Below are 16,682 nucleotides of genomic sequence, written 5' to 3'. Positions count from 1 at the left end.
AAGGAAGAGAGGAAGGAGAAAAACAGTAATAGAGAGGAGGGCACAAGAAGGTTGCAGTGTTTAAGAGAGATACGGGAACGGAAGAAATGAGGGAAGAAAGGAGAGTAAGAAAGGGAGAGCAGGAAAGAGGAAGGATGAAGAAAAAAAAAGTAATGATGAGAGACGGGAGATAAACACTTTCAAATATTAGGAAGTTAAACAATGCAAGTAGAAAGGAATGATGAAAGAACGAAGGGAGAAAGGAGGGAAGGAATGATTTGCTGTCTGGGTATAGGTGAAGGTGTGAGAGAGAAGGAAAAGAGCAGATGGGGAGGAAGAGAGGCAAAAAGAGACAGAAAAAAAAGTACTCAAGGCTAAAGAGATGGTATAAGAAACGAAAAAAAGGAGGAAAACAGGAAAGGCAATGTTTAGAGGCGCGAGATTATAAGGCTACGAGAGAGAGAAGGAATAAAATGAGAGGACAAAGATGAGCACTGAAAATACCCGGAGTTTGGGGTTGAATGCTTGCAGGAGGTTCAAAGGCTCAAAGAAAACGGTGGTCAGCCTTCAAGTCAACAGCAGGAGGTCAGGACGGGTCACTGCACAAGGGGGAGGAGAAGAGAGGGGAAGAGATGCAGGAAGAGAGGAGGAAGCAGAGAAGCTAGATAAACGTAGGAGGGAGAGAAGAGAAAATAACAACGTCCGCTACAACGGTAAAAAAACAAATGATTAAACGATGGAGAAGGAGAGGAAGAGAGGAAGAGGTGGGTGTGTGGTGGATGCTTCTTCCTCTTCCTCTTTTTCTTCTTCCTCCTCCTCTTCCTCTTTATCTTTTCGTTCCCTCCTCTTATATACTTTGATTATGAAGGTCCCGTCAAGACAATTTCGCTGAGGAGGGAAGAAGAGAAGGAAGGAAAAGAGAAGGCAAGAATAGAGAGGATAAGAATATGGAAACAAAAATGAAGAAGGGATTAAAAATATACAAAATAAAAAAAAAGGAAGACAAAAGGAAGAACGGAAGAATAAAAGGGAAGGGGAAAATGCAAAGCGATAAAAAATGAAAGATAAGAATAGGAGGAGAGTGAAAGGAGAAAAGTGTACAGTATACATGTTGGCCTCGATGAAGGAAAAAGGAAAGTGAAATGGAATGGAATGAAAAAAAAAAAAAAAAAACGAAAAGAACGAAAAGAAAAGTGCAAGTATAGGGAAGAGAAGAATAAGGAAACAAATGAAAATAATAGAAAAGAAGAAAGACAATTACCAAAATGGGAAAAAGAAGAAAGAATAAAAAAAAGGTAAAAATAACAATAATAAAGATAAAATAAAAGGTATGAAGAAAAAGAGAAAGACAAAAACAAGGACGGGAAAGAAGAAGGAAACTTAAATATTGATGTTGAAAAAAGAAACAAAGAAATAACAAGAAAAAAAAAAAAAAACGAAAAACCGATAAAAAGAAGCATGGAAAAAGAAGAAATACATGAAAAATGAGAGAGAGAGAGAGAGAGAGAGAGAGAGAGAGAGAGAGAGAGAGAGAGAGAGAACTTGCTCAACGGGAAGGAAGCTAATTAAACATGGGAAAGAAGAGAGAGAGAGGGAAGTGAACACGCTCATCCTTCACACCTTTACCTGCCGGAGTGACAAAATTATACACGTGGTCATCGAGGAAAGTAGTGGGAGCAGGAGCGGGACTTTTATATGGAGGAGGAGGAGGAGGAGGAGGGGGTTGTGAGGAGGAGGAGGAGGAGGAGGAGGAAGATAGAAACAGTAAGAGGAGGAGAAGCGGCGTGAAGCGTTTCGTCTGAGTAAACACAAATTTGACAGAACGAGCTTTTCCGTCAAACTGCGATCTCTCTCTCTCTCTCTCTCTCTCTCTCTCTCTGTGTGTGTGTGTGTGTGTGTGTGTGTGTTAAGCAAGCGAGAGCCGAGCAGCCACCCAGAAAGTAAGACAAGCAAACAAGCAGTCAGCATTAGCGTGGCATTGCCCTCTCACCTTCTGCCACGCGCGCATGCACACACACACACACACACACACACACACACACACACACACACACACACCTGCGTCGGAGCTACAATAATGGAACTACAAGCAACTACTGAGCAAACTAAAAAAAAAAAAAAAAAAAGAAAACCGGAAAGAGATGCAGCTGACTCGACTCTGTAAAAATACTATTAAGAAACCTCTAAAGATAAGAACACTAGTGAAGTATTTTGAAAACCTACAAAAACGTTAAACTGACACACACACTTAAGCATTTCCATCAATCAGGCCCATACCAGGTTAGCGTTTCCTCAATAGTACAACGTATACATGAAGCGAAAGAGAGCAGTCAGAGTACGTACAGAGCATTATGTAACGACTGTCGGACTCTGTATCACACTGGCGGAGAGAAGGGACGAGGCGAGGAGGAGAGGCTGAATCCTTTCCGCGGGGCAATGGGGAGGGAGGCAAAGCGAAGAGGGACAAGGGAAAGGAGGTAGAGCAAGACAGAGGACGTGGACTGGATGAGCCTCCGTGCCCGCGGCGATCATTAGGAGCAGAAGTTTAGCAGGGACAGCTGTTATATAGGGCACGACACACGCTAAGCCTCTCGTATTTCTATGCACGGACAAAACGAGCAGCTCAATCTTAACTCACTACCACGATCTATCACAGCCAATCACCGCAGCATCACTAGATATCCGAAAGGTGGTGTGGTCTTATAAAACACGCAACATAGAAGCCACCCATTTCATTACAAACACAAAACATGACCGCACGACCTGAACATCACCAGTATACTAATATTTACACACATACAAGCACCGTCACACATCACCATTCCTTTCCGATTACACGTATCATAGTCCAGTCCAGTCCAGAGCAGACCAGTTAACGAAGCTACTTGCTGAACGTACCACTGGCAAGAGACAATGCGGCACCAACAGACCACCAGTTCCTTGATGTCCGGACACTATCACTGCACAGCCTCACCAGCGGAATCCGGGAGTGTGAGTGCCGGGGACGACTGTTCATCCCCCACCCCCGCGCTACTGAGGCCGGCTGAGGGTGAGGGCTACAACTGAAGTGAATGTGGAGGCAGGTATAGATAGCAAAGGAACGCGGATGAGAGCGGATGGACGGAAGAAAAAGGATGTAGTTGGGAAGAGATACATGAAAAGAAAGAGATGATGAGAGGTGAAGGAGTGAGAGTGGAAGTAGAAGTCTAGAGAGAGTTCGTGGAGGAAGGTGGAAGGAAAAGATGGCGGGCGAGAGTGGAAGGGGAAGTGGTCCCTGTCAGGTGGTCACTCGTCTTCGTCAGACACTTGGAGGCACTTTGGAAGAGGAGGAGGAGGAGGAGGAGGAGGAGGAGGAGGAGGAGGAGGAGGAGGAGAAAGAAACTGTGAAACAATAAAGAGGAAACAAAATACGAAATAGAAAATGTCACTGCGCCTCCATCTGGATTGGTGTGGGGGTCGCCGCGCCGCTACCATAATCTTGCCACCATTGTCCTGCCTTTTCCCCGCTTCGCCGCTCAAGACTCATAAATCGCCGCTAATGACCCACCTGCTGCCGCCGTCAGTGTCCAGGTGCCGCGTTTGGCGGCGGCAACAGCGGTGGCAGCGCCCGTTACGCCAGTGAGCCGCCGAGGCAACGCGACAGGAGCGAATATTTGTGTGCGTTCGTGCGACGCTTTCTTGGAAGAACTAGAGTGAGAGCGAGAGGGAGAGAGTGACAAGGCGTGGGAGAGGCAGAGTGGCAGGTGGTAATGGATAATACAATGTATTAAAAAGGAAAATCAGCAAGTACAGTAGAGACTTAATTAAAACTTTCTAACAGGTAATAAAAGGAACATTCACTGCATCTGGTATCCCTCGGTAATTTCAAAATGGGAACACGCATTAAAAAAAAAGCTACTTCATCACTCTTGTTGTGAGTTGCATCATTCATAATTATACTTAAATTTATACCAGGTAATTCATGAGGAAAAGCTAACACAGAAATAGTGAAAATGTTAACCTCCAACAGAAAATGGAAAGATACAGTAGACGCTAAACGAATCACTGGGAGTATGAAGCTAACCAGGCAGTGTTGGTGTTCACGGTCACGCAGCCAACACTTAGCACTCCTGTAGCACATCCAGGCACACTCAGAAGTTCGGATACGTATCGAAGTACCGGAAATGATGTTAAAGACAATACTAAGTAACGCCTGAATGTTTCCTAATAACATGAACAGGTAGAGATGCATACACGCCTTGAGTCATATCCTGCTGTGGTGAGTTAACACTACGTTATAATAACTACAAACGGTATATACACAGCTGCTTCTCTCTCTCTCTTTCTCTTGTGTGATCAGTAAATGCAAACGTTGAATAAATAAACCTTCATTTCCTGTATTTATCATTATCATCGAGCGAAGCAAGGAAGGGACGAGGGAGGCTCACTAAGGCACACAAAGACACACAAAGGAAGAACAAACACAACTTTACTTTACCTCTTCACTCTGACGGAGGTGTTTGTCTTAGCTCTTCGATACTGACACGCATTTTTACCATTATTTTGCGATATGATTAGACGATTTTATTAACATTAGGAAAAGTCTATGGAGTTCAGAAGATTAACAGCCAGAGTCTTTACGGTTTTAATCCCCACATAGGTTTCTGAAGCCGTGTAAAATCGCCAAATAGTAACCACGATGAATATGAAAACGCGGAATGGTACTGAAGGGGGTAAACTACACTATCTGATTCAAAGCAAGAGGTGGAGGATAGTAAGAGAAGGATAGTAAAGGAATGTGTCCGCTTCTTAGTATCCCCGCACCTCTCACTCAAGCGTAGTCCTTCTTCCTCTTCCTCCTCCTCCTCCTCCTCCTCCTCCTCAAGTTGGGTGGGATGGGTGGAGGAAACAAGCGGAGGGGTGGTTTACCTGTGCATGCTAATTAACAAACCCTCACACCTGTTTCCTCTAGGTAGTATTTTTTCTTGTCCCTCTTCCCTGTTCCCTCCCTTCCCTCCAGCGAGTTAAGATTCCACCCTCCCTCCCTGGCTTCTCTTCCTTCGTCCCTCCATTCGCTCCTCCTCCTCCTCCTCCTCCTCCTCCTCCTCTTCATATGCCAATGACTCCTTTCTTCCTCTCATTCTTCTTCTTCGCCAGTGCATTATTTTGTTCTCTCTCTCTCTCTCTCTCTCTCTCTCTCATTCTTTTGTTTGTCAGCAAGTTTTTCTCAATTATCTGTTTATCTGTCTCTATCTATATGTTTCCTGTCTCTTTTTTTTATATATTCCTGTAAAATATATCCTCACATTATAAGATCTTCACCGCATTTAGTATTTATATCTTTCGGTGAAGGAAATGACTTGTTAAAAAAAGGCGAAACAGTTATGCAAGTGGATCAAATTTCAATGGGGTTTCCTTGCTCTGCTGCTCCCGAGACTACACCTTCACCGGTCCTTGAAACACACAGTGAGCAAAACACCGCATGGACAAACAACACGTGCAAAAATTATAACGCGAACTAGAAAACAAACTAACGAAATAATGGAGGAGAAGAAGAAGAAGAAGAAGAAGAAGAAGAAGAAGAAGAAGAAGAAGAAGAAGAAGAAGAAGAAGAAGAAGAAGAAGAAGAAGAAGAAGAAGAAGAAGAAGAAGAAGAAGAAGAAGAAGAAGAAGAAGAAGAAGAAGAAGAAGAAGAAGAAGAAGAAGAAGAAGAAGAAGAAGAAGAAGAAGAAGAAGAAGAAGAAGAAGAAGAAGAAGAAGAAGAAGAAGAAGAAGAAGAAGAAGAAGAAAAGAAGAAGAAAAAGAAGAAGAAGAAGAAGGAGGAAAAGAAGAAAAAGAAGATGATGATGATGATATAAGAAGGAACAAGAGGAGGAGGAGGAAGTCACAGAAAGGGAGGGGGTAAGAGTCTGGTTAATATAGGAGTCAGAAAGGATGGTGGTTACGCAGGTGAACCTACACACCTGGCGGGGCTGCTGGAGGACGGGTGGCAGAGGGAGGGAAGGATGGGGAATAGGGGGAGGCGGAGGGGGAAGGTGCTGGAGGGATTTTAAGTTAACATGATACGTCTTTCAATACGAAGATCAAGTTATATTGCAGCTTCTCTTTGTGTCTAATAGCTTTTTACCTTTTTACCTTTTTTTTTTTTTTTTTTTTTAATTCTTGCATGAAAAGTGGAGTTGACGAAAGATCTTGTTGTTGTTATTGTTGTTGTTGTTGTTGTTATTGTTGCCATCATTACTATCACTATTCAATTCTTTTCTCTTCAAAATACAAAGAATAGTAAAGGAAAGTAATTAAAAAAAAACAAGAATGAAAATAACACTGACAAAAAAGACCACCACCACCACCACCACCACCACCACCACCACCACTACAGTCACTATTACTAACAGCAACAACAATAAAAAGCAGACGCGCCAAACAAGACACGAGACGGGCAGGGCATGGCAGGGCAGAGCAAGACAGTAGGCAATCACTCACTCACACCTTCCCTTTCGTCCCACTTCTCTGCTGCACGGAGGCACGGACGTCCTTCCTGCCTCGCTAAACTCGTCTGGGAGGTCAATAAACTTTGCATGGCGGCTCTAAACCTTTCACTCCCTATTTTTTGCTACGTTCTTCCCTACTAGTCCCTCCCACTGTGGCTGTAAATCCTTCCTCCTGTCTCTTTTTTATCTAAGCATTTCTTCCCCTCTACCCAATTTTTTTCTTTAACCCCTTCTGCACCATGACGCGTTTCCATATTCCTCCTGGTTACTATTTGGTGATATTATACAGCTTCGGAAATTTATGTGAGGGTGAAGACTGTGGCCATTAATCTTCTGATCTCCATTGACCCTTGCTAATGTCAATAAAATAGTCTAATCATACACAAATCTCAAGTTAGAAATGTGCCCCAGTATTAAAGGGGATAATTTTTTTTTCTTTCAAGTGTTTCTTATCTTCTTCCTAGTTTGAAATACTTGTCCCTTCCCAAGCTTTCTCTAAATTTTGCCTCCTTACTTATCGTCAAAACCGTACATCTCATTTAACCAATTATTCTTTATTTCAATGTAAACAATTTATTATTTCTTCCATCACTAATTTCAAATACCTTCTTTCCCTTTTTATTCCACCTTTTTCTTCCCAAGCTTTCTCTAAATTTTCCCTCCTTATTTATCGTCAAAACCACGCACCTTATGCATCTAATTATTCTTTATTTCTATCTAAAACAATTTATTATTCTTCCATCACTATTTTCAAATACCTTCTTTCCCTTTCTATTTCACCTTTTTTCTACTTCCCCTCACACAAACCAGTGCAAAAGAGGAAACCTGCAGAGGAAAAAGTGAGGGGAAGAGGTAAGAGGGGGAGACAGGAAAATGGGAGAGGGATGAGGGTTAGGATCGAGAGAGATGAGAGACGAGAAAGAGACGAGGGCAAGAGAGAAAGGATTAAGTCATTGTAGTTCATGGTCTTCTTGGGAAATGTAAAGAGCAGTGTGTGTTTTCTGAAGTGTATCCAGGTGACATAATCGCAAAGGGTAATAATAATAATGGAGTTCATTTTGTTATTTTTCTCCCATTTTCTTTGTCTGCGTGTCCTTGCTTGCCCTTCGTCTGCAGCGTTGGGAGTGACAATGAGAGCAGCGGTGGTGGTGGAAAATGATACGACGGATTCTTCCACTCCACGCTGTTATTTCAAGTTGATTTTGTTTTTATCGTGTTTTAAAAATTCCGTCGATTCTTTGTCTGTCTGTCTGTCTGTTTGTTTGTCTGTCTCTGTCTCTGTCTCTGTCTCTCTCTGATGATGAATTCTCCTCAGGAACGTCAAGTCATCTCCATGGTTACAATGTCCTACGGAAGTGACTAATATGGAGGAGGAGGAGGAGGAGGAGGAGGAGGGAGGAGAAGGAGGAGGAGGAGGAGGAGGAGGAGGAGGAGGAGGAGGAGGAGGAGGACGACATGGAGGAGGAAGAAAGGAGGAGGAACGACAAGGAGGAGGAAAGGAGGAGGACGACGAGGAGGAGGAGGAGGAGGAGGAGAAAAGCAGGAGAAAGAACAGAATGAAGTGGGGGAAGGAGAAGGAATACCAGAAGAAAGAAAGAAAGAAAGAAGATAAAAGAGGAAGAGGAAGGGAAGGAGAGGGAAATGAAGAAGGAAGGGAAGGGAAGGGAAGGGAAGGGAAGGGAAGAGAAGGGAAGGCAAGGGAGGGAAGGGAAGTGGGGAGTAAAGGATGACGTGGATGAAAAGGAAAAGAGAAAAATAGACTGCCTTTGAAATTCCGAGGTACACAGCGGAAGCCGAGGCCAACAGGGAGCCGCTCGAACACGGACTGCGTCTCTTGCCCCTGGGGATCGTGTCCGAAAGCGTGCATGCATGTCACGTGATTGAGGATAGATGGTAGGGAGGGAGGGAGGGAGGGAGGGAGGGAAGGAGGCAGGGAAGGGAGGGAAGGAAAGGGAAGGAAGCAGGAAGGCAAATTAATGTCCTTGCTATAAATTTTGCTGAATATTATCCCGTCCTGAAAGAGAGAGAGAGAGAGAGAGAGAGAGAGAGAGAGAGAGAGAGAGAGAGAGAGAGAGAGAGAGAGAGAGAGAGAGAGATTAGAAAAGGGGAAAGTAAATGAAGATTTGCACACAACTGAACCGTGACTGAGAGAGTACGAGTAGCTCCTTCCTTCTCTCTCTCTCTCTCTCTCTCTCTCTCTCTCTTCCTTCCTTCCTTTGGTTAGACAAAAGGCACCATACAGTTATGACCACAAGCTTGAGGAGGACCGCAAAGAAGGCACAGGAAGAGGAGGAGGAGGAGGAGGAGGAGGAGGAGGAGGAGGAGGAGGAGGAGGAGGAAAGAGAGGCAAAATAACATAAGACAATCGGAAACCAGTAGAATGCAATATTTTTCTCAACACGCCTTGAAACAGTGGCATGCTGATATTGCCTTAGTGATGCGGGGGGAAGACAGTGGCATGCGAGGGAGCGTTGCTATCAGAGGTATGACAATATGCAGTGCGCCAGACTAAGGTGATTTGGAAGGACACGCTGTTATTATGACGGTGACGGTATGGAGAGAGAGAGAGAGAGAGAGAGAGAGAGAGAGAGAGAGAGAGAGAGAGAGAGAGAGAGAGAGAGAGAGAGATTGCATATACAGGAGGTTACCTATTCCTAACCTAACTCAACCTTAACCTAACCTAACCTGCCTTAACCTAACCTAACCTAACCTAACCTAACCTATCCTAACCTAACCTAAACCAACCCAACCCAATCCAACCCAACCTGATTGATGGGATTGCCAGTGGATGCGTGAGGCTGGGGTGTTCGCTGGCCCCTCCACTCTTTCTTCCTGACCCCCACGCCCCCGCTGGTTACACGAAGGATGTGATAGGGAGGGGGGGGAGTGGGGGAGGTCAAGGGGCGTGAGAAGGTTGATTGTGTCTCACGGAAGGCGGGCGTGATTGGCGTTTGTGTGTGTGTGTGTGTGTGTGTGTGTGTGTGTGTGTGTGTGTGTGTGTGTGTGTGTGTGTGTGTGTGTGTGTGTTCTCGATGTGTTTACAGTTCCCAGAGTCGATGATGCAATGAAATAAAAAAGAGAAAAAGAGGATACAGATGAAAGAAGAGAAAACGAAATGGATGAAGTAATGCACGTAAAAAAGGGTGAAAGTTTAATGAACCACTGATGCAAAGAAAGAAAGAGATCTAATTAAAGAAAGAAAGAAGCAAAGAAAGAAAGAAAGCAGGAAAACGCAGAACACCAAGGTTGAAGGAACAAAAGCGTGACGTCGCATCTAAAACCAAGAGGAAATCGACTGACAGACCCAAAAAACATTACTATTTCCTCCTCCTCCTCCTCCTCCTCCTCCTCCTCCTTCACTACCTCCTCTTCTTCGTCTTCCTCCTCCTCGTCTCCTCCATCTTCTCTTCCTCTCTCCTACGTACAGTTCCTTCACCTTCTCTCATTTCCTTGAAGTTAAAAAAGAGAAACATTCCTTCAGTATTCCTACACCTTTTTTTGATTTCCGCAGTTAAAGGGACGACCCACAGCACTTCCTAGACCACCACCATCGCCACTGTGTACCCTTTCTCTACAGGCTAATTTCCCTTATCCTTCTCCCGCTGGCCATAGAGACGGTTACCTGACAAATGGCCATTGCAGTATTGAGCTTTAAGATCCCCAGTAATTAGGGCTGATATTCAATGCTCCATGTGGCAAGAAGGAAAGGCAGTTTGTCTAGGCTTTTGACCAGTCACTTATTCGATATTCGCCTCAAGGCAGGGAGGAGATAAGGGCGGAAGCTGCATATGGGGTGTTTATTGGCGAGCCTTTTTTACCATTTTTTTCTGTCTGGCTTTCTTGATTTTTTTTCCTCCAGAGGACAACGATAAAAAAGTCAGGTGTGTCTTTTTTCTATTAACAACACTTGAATAGGTTATAGAGCAGGAAAAGTAAGAGCAGCCAACCAGAAATAAGAGAACAGTCGCTGGGTTCATGAAGGTTGGCAGTGAAGCATAAATGAACAGTGCAATAATATACTCCACAAAATATGCGAATAAAATGACGGTGGGGGTGAGGGAAGGCAGCGATATTACATTAAACCCTTCAATACTGGGACACAGTTTTACCTTGAGATTTGTGTACGATTAGACCATCTTATTAACATTAGGAAGGGTCTATGGATGTCAGAAGATTAATGGCCAGAGTCTTCACTATTTTAATCTCCCATATGAGTTTCTGAAGCTGTATACAATCACAAAATAGTAGAATGAATATGAAAACACGTCATGGTACTAAAGAGGGTTAACTTATCAGATTTCCCCACACTGGCGAACACCAATGATTACCGAAGATCAGAAAGTTAACGGCCTTGTCTCCACACGTGTAATTTCTCTCAGTATTGTCTTTCCTTGCACTCTGTAATCAGCTCAATACAGTCTGAGTCACGTAATGCCTTGCTACAGCCTCGCACTTCATTCGTAGACCTACACTGATGATAGCAATAAACTGTGGTCCCATTATTCGTGTAGCCAAAAAAATTCAGGTATATCTCATCCAAACAGTTCCGCATTACTTCCATTAACTCACTGTCTCCTAAACTATTACTTCAAGCTATTGTAGATTAAGACTAAACATCAAACTCGTGTGTATTAAGTCGAGTATAGTTTTCATTAAGTTGCGAACACAGCACGCTATTACAAAAAATCAAGAATGTGGAATTTATACATACCAGTACTAACACATCCTTATACATTTGAATCTCAGGAGCGCACCGACAAATTACTTACATCAGACCCATAATCTAAGTTTTCAGAAGGTATAAGGGAAGTTAATTATGACAGGTAGTCTCCGGTTCTTCCTCTCAGGTGTGTCTTACCTGCTGTTTTATGGCGTCCCCTGGGATCGTCCACCTGTGAAAGGTAGGTATGGTTACTGAAATGGCTGGAGGAGAAGGTAGAGGAGGAGAAACAGGAGTTATGGAATAAAATGAAAAAAAAAGAAAAGAAAACGTAAGAAGAGGAAAAGGAAGGATGAAAACAGTCAGAAGCAAAATAATAATAAATCTTTGGGGAGCATAAAACGAATAGAGCTAACACACACACACACACACACACACACACACACACACACACACACACACACACACACACACACAGAGTACTAGATAGGGTATAATAAAGTACAATACATAATTTAAAGGACGAGATGAGGGAGAGGGAAGCCAAAGGGTCGATCTTTCCTTGTAATAATTTGTTCACAGGTTTTCCAGGAGATGAACGAACCTTTACATTTATATATTGGAAGACGCGTGTGAATGGATGTCAAGGAGAAGGAGGAGGAAAAGGAAGAGGGAGAGGAGGAGGAAGAGAAGGAGGAGGAGGAGGAGAGGAGCTGACATCTCGAGCGTGTAATATACGTATTATTGGAGGAAGGAAACTTTTCAGCATCAAAGGACAACATAACAAGAAGCGTCCGACGAGGCGAAGGACACGAGGAGGAGGAGGAGGAGGAGGAGGAGGAGGAGGAGGAGGAGGAGCAGTGGCAGGGCGAGTGAAGGTGAAGGTGAAAGAAGGATTACAACTCAAAAGCATTTCTTGTGAGAGGCTCATACATTATTACTATTACTGTTGTTGTTGTTATTGTTATTGTTGTAGTTGTCTCCTCGCCACCATTTCATTACTATTCACTGCGTTGTATTGTTATTTAATTCCTTCCCTTGTTCGGTTTCGTGCGTCTGCATCATCCTTCATGTACGTACACGGTGTTGCCATGTCACTATTATCATTGTTCAACACTAACTTAGCCTCCTCCACCCCTCGGCCACCATCACACGCTTCCTTCCTGAGTTTCAACCACCGCTAACACCATCACTACTCTCCACCACCACCGCCACCACCATTGCTTCTCAGTACACTTTCACCCTAGCAAGTCATCACCAGACACCACAAATCACCACAGCTATCGATCACAAGCATCATCACCACTAATAGCATCACCATCATCTGTGTCTGCGATCGTCATGGGGCACTGAACCTAATTATCACCAAGAACATTACGTCACCAAATTTATTGAGAGATTGTATTCATTTTCTTAATGTTTTTTTTTTCTTACTTTTTCTTCTTCATGCATCGTTCTTTTATATACTTACCAATTCATCAATTTTGTTTATTTACTGATCGATCCATGCATTTCTTTTATTTTACGTCTATTTCTTTCTACAAAATCATTACCACCTTCATTACACACAGACACACACACACACACACACACACACACACACACACACACACACACACACACACACACACCAACAACTAACATCCTATCCTTGTCATTGCATCAAAGTCAACCCTTACGTAAATGCACCTCTCTCTCTCTCTCTCTCTCTCTCTCTCTCTCTCTCTCTCTCTCTCTCTCTCTCTCTCTCGTTCATGCACCATATAATCGCAAAATTCTCACACTACTGGCTTGACCTTGAGAGGGAGAGAAATGATGAGGGAGAGAGAGAGAGAGAGAGAGAGAGAGAGAGAGAGAGAGAGAGAGAGAGAGAGAGAGAGAGAGAGAGAGAGAGAGAGAGAGTTGAGAGAGCAACGGTTGATGAGCAACGTGTGGAGGAGAGAGAGAGAGAGAGAGAGAGAGAGAGAGAGAGAGAGAGAGAGAGAGAGAGAGAGAGAGAGAGAGAGAGAGAGAGATGAGGGAAGATATAAGACCAAGAGTGAGAATGATGAAAGGTAGAGAGAGGCAGGAAAGGGAAACAGAAAAGCAAAACAAGAAAACTTAGAGAAAAATAAGATAAAAGGAGGAAAGGAGAAGAAATGGAAGTGAGGAGGAGAGAAAGAGGAATAACAGGCTGGGGAAAGAGAAATAAGAGGGTGAGAGGAAAAGGAAAAATGAAGATAAGAGAGGGTGGGAGAGGGGAATGGACAGGAGAGGTGTGGCGAGGGAAGGACGGGAGGGAAGAGAGGGAAGAAAACAAGTGACGGTAATGAGGGATTTTAAGGTAAACTATTATATATAACTGGTGACCTGAGGATGTTTATGGCAGTGGCTGAACGAGGAGGAGGAGGAGGAAATGGACAGGAAGGAGACCGAAAACAGGAGAACAGACGAAGAAAATGGAGTGATAGGAGTACACACACACACACACACACACACACACACACACACACACACACACACACACACACACTAAAATGCAAATCGGCTCAGAAGGTCGTGTTTTTGTTTGTCTGCCTTTACTTTACTTCACCTTCAGCGTATCCTAAATACATTTCCCCCTCCCCTTCCCTTGTACGCGTGCCTGTCTCCATGTCTGTATGTCTGTCTGTCTGTCTGTCTGTCTGTCTGTCCTTGTTTCTGGCCGGGTGTCCTGTTTTCAAGATTAATGTTTTCCCTCTCCATTCGTCATCCGCAACTGACATCTCATCGGAATATTTGCCCTTTGTGGAGTTCTTTATTTGCACGAAACTCGCAATTCTTCTTCCGTAATTTACATGACGCAATATTTTTCTTCTCAAATGTTGTTGAATTGAATTGGTGACTTTATCTCTCGCATGTTGGTGAGAGGAAGACGGTGAGATGAAAAGGAGAGGGATGATTATGATGAGACGAAAAGAAGAAGAGGAAAAAGAAGAGGTGGAAGAGGTGGAGGAGAAGGAGGAGGAGAAAAAAGAAGGAAATAAAATAATATGTTAGAGAAAAACTAAATTGAGTGGTTGACCTTCGTGGAAGAGGACAGGCAAGCTTAAGCACGCACGCGCACACACACACACACACACACACACACACACACACACACACACACACGCCTATATTTCTTACACAACAAAAACAAGTCAGATTAGCAAGGCAGTAATTGCAATAGTGATTGAACAATAAACGTAACAACAACAACAAAAACAACAACAACAAAAACAATGGCGACAGCAGTTACTTTTGTATCCAAGCATCAAGTCACAAAAAGGTCACTTGATCACCTGCTTCCAACTGAGAGAGAGAGAGAGAGAGAGAGAGAGAGAGAGAGAGAGAGATGTCTAAGGGCGTGTATGGTTAAGTGAAGGTTACATATCTAATCTATCAGTCACGCGTTTACTTGTGTGTGTGTGTGTGTGTGTTACATATTTGAATGCATAAGAGTGTTTTCCTAATGTCTACAGCTACTCTATGCAATGGTTCACTAATGCTTTCAAGGATACCTTCAGAAGGCAGTCAGTGCATACACAAATCCGGGTGTATCTGCAATGATGAATGATTTTAGTTGTACAGTTAATTCAAATTCCAAGGTTGCACAGTCAAATAACTCTGAAAGGTGACTGAATGATTGATTTTTTTTTTCAGGTGTCACTTCATAATTAAAAACTGTGACTGGATCAAAAACTAACATGACGCTAATGACTCACAAGATTAAAATGCCTTTAAAATGTCTTCGAATACCGCTACGAGGAACTTCATTCTTAATTAATGCCAATAATGAAATACGAATGCAATACAATAATGTTTTTGTGTGTGTGTGTGTTTCAAGCAGATTTGAGGACCAGTGACATGAATACGATCCTTTCCTCTCTCTCTCTCTCTCTCTCTCTCTCTCTCTCTCTGTGTGTGTGTGTGTGTGTGTGTGTGTGTGTGTGTGTGTGTGTGTGTGTGTGTGTGTGTGTGTGTGTGTGTGTGTGTGTGTGTGTGTGTGTGTGTGTGACCTCAGCTCGTCCGCCATGAAGACAGCGTGTCACACCAAGTCTGAATACACTTGATCACACCTCAGACGACCCGCGTTCCGAGAAGTAGGTCAGCCTGTTAACTTTCCCTGAGTCTGCGTTCCCTTTTCCCTTCCACTTCCCACTTAGTCTCCTCGCCCCTATCTCTCTCTGCATAAAATTTCAGACTTCTTCCCCGCGAGACTACAAATTCACGTCGCAAAATTGGGTGTGATGAAGGAGGGCGGAGGACTGCGCGAGAAAGGAACATAAACAAGTGGGTGATATTGATAGGTAAGGTGATGAATTAAATTTATGCCAACACCTAAAATGATAAGGGAAACGTTCTTCATATGTCACCTACTTGTCCTATAGTCTTTTTCTCACTCCCCTTTGATCATTCCCTGAACTTCCTTTGTGCTAATATCTACCCTTGATAAGAAACACGGCCTTGATATGTCACTTGACCTGCCGCCTCCTTCTGCTTAATATCATGTCAAATTTTATCACTTTCTGACCTTCCTCCACTCTCCTCTATCAAGTGGTGTCAGAAGGGAAGGAGTGGCGACCTCCAGACATGACATTATTTTGCTCCCGTGGGCGGCAACAGGAAAAATGTGTTCGAGCTTAAATTGCAGTATAAGACATTGGTTATTTTTCTCCTTCTCCTCCTCGTCTCTCAAGATTGCCCTGCTTATATTCGAGAAAGGTTTTTTTCTTGTACACACACACACACACACACACACACACATGCTCGACACCTCAGCTTCCCGCGCGCCCCTCCCATTCACTCTCGGCATCCAATTCACTCCTAACCTGTTATGCAATACTCTGCAATTACTGGTGATGGAGCCAAGTTGTCTTCCTCTCCCAAGCAAGCAAGCAAGCATTCTCTCTCTCTCTCTCTCTCTCTCTCTCTCTCTCTCTCTGGACAATAAGCAGTTGGCGACTTGTTTGTCTTGCCGTTCACTGTTCAATATCTATGACACTCTTGCATCTGCTTACAATTAGAGAGATATAAGATAGTGACGCCTAGCGGCCAGGAGGTAGAGGAGGTTAAAGAATAGAAAACTGTAATTGTGCAAACGTTATTAAGGGAGAAAAAATCGCGGAGGGATAAAGATGGGGAGAAAAAGGAATAGGGGAAGGAAAAACGAGACTCAGCAACTAGTGTAAGACAAGATGTTGTAAGAGGATGAGAATTTCAAGGTGCGGGTGGTAGAGGGGAATGAGGGAGACGGGGAGGGGAGTGTGCAGAAGATGAAAGGAATGTTGCAGCAGACAGCGTATTGCAGCATCTGGGACTGGAGGAGGAGAAGGAGGAGGAGGAGGAGGAAATGAAAAAGAGGAGACCGTGGGACGAGAAGATGAAAGCAAAAAGAGATGAAACAGGAGGGAGCTTACATAGAATTACACAGAAAAAAACCTCAGATCCCACAGTCTTGCAGGTTTATATGGAGTACATCTGGTGAAACACGCACTGGAGGAGGAGGTGACGGTGGAAGCAAACTGAAAGGGTGGTGATGAAGACTCCAACGATTAAGGCAGCTTTGTTCGTGA

At 43.7% G+C, this 16,682-nt stretch overlaps 1 protein-coding gene across 5 annotated transcripts in view; it reads right to left on the bottom strand.

Annotated features, from left to right (window-relative positions):
- Positions 1-16,682, bottom strand: part of LOC123509515 (ATP-binding cassette sub-family G member 8-like) — a 76,836-nt gene that overhangs the window by 43,651 nt on the left and 16,503 nt on the right. For 2 of the 5 annotated variants that reach the window (XM_045263854.1, XM_045263859.1), the window contains exon 2: positions 11,308-11,341. The gene's annotated coding sequence lies outside the window, so the exon portion shown is untranslated. Of the gene's footprint in view, positions 1-2,322; positions 2,596-2,617; positions 2,642-2,877; positions 3,000-11,307; positions 11,342-16,682 lie in introns of those variants that run through there. The other 3 variants (XM_045263856.1, XM_045263858.1, XM_045263855.1) reach the window with 3 other exon arrangements.

This window comes from Portunus trituberculatus, chromosome 27, assembly GCF_017591435.1.
Source record: "Portunus trituberculatus isolate SZX2019 chromosome 27, ASM1759143v1, whole genome shotgun sequence".
NCBI classification, from domain to species: Eukaryota; Metazoa; Arthropoda; class Malacostraca; order Decapoda; family Portunidae; genus Portunus; species Portunus trituberculatus.
This window is presented reverse-complemented; position numbering and strand designations above follow the sequence as displayed.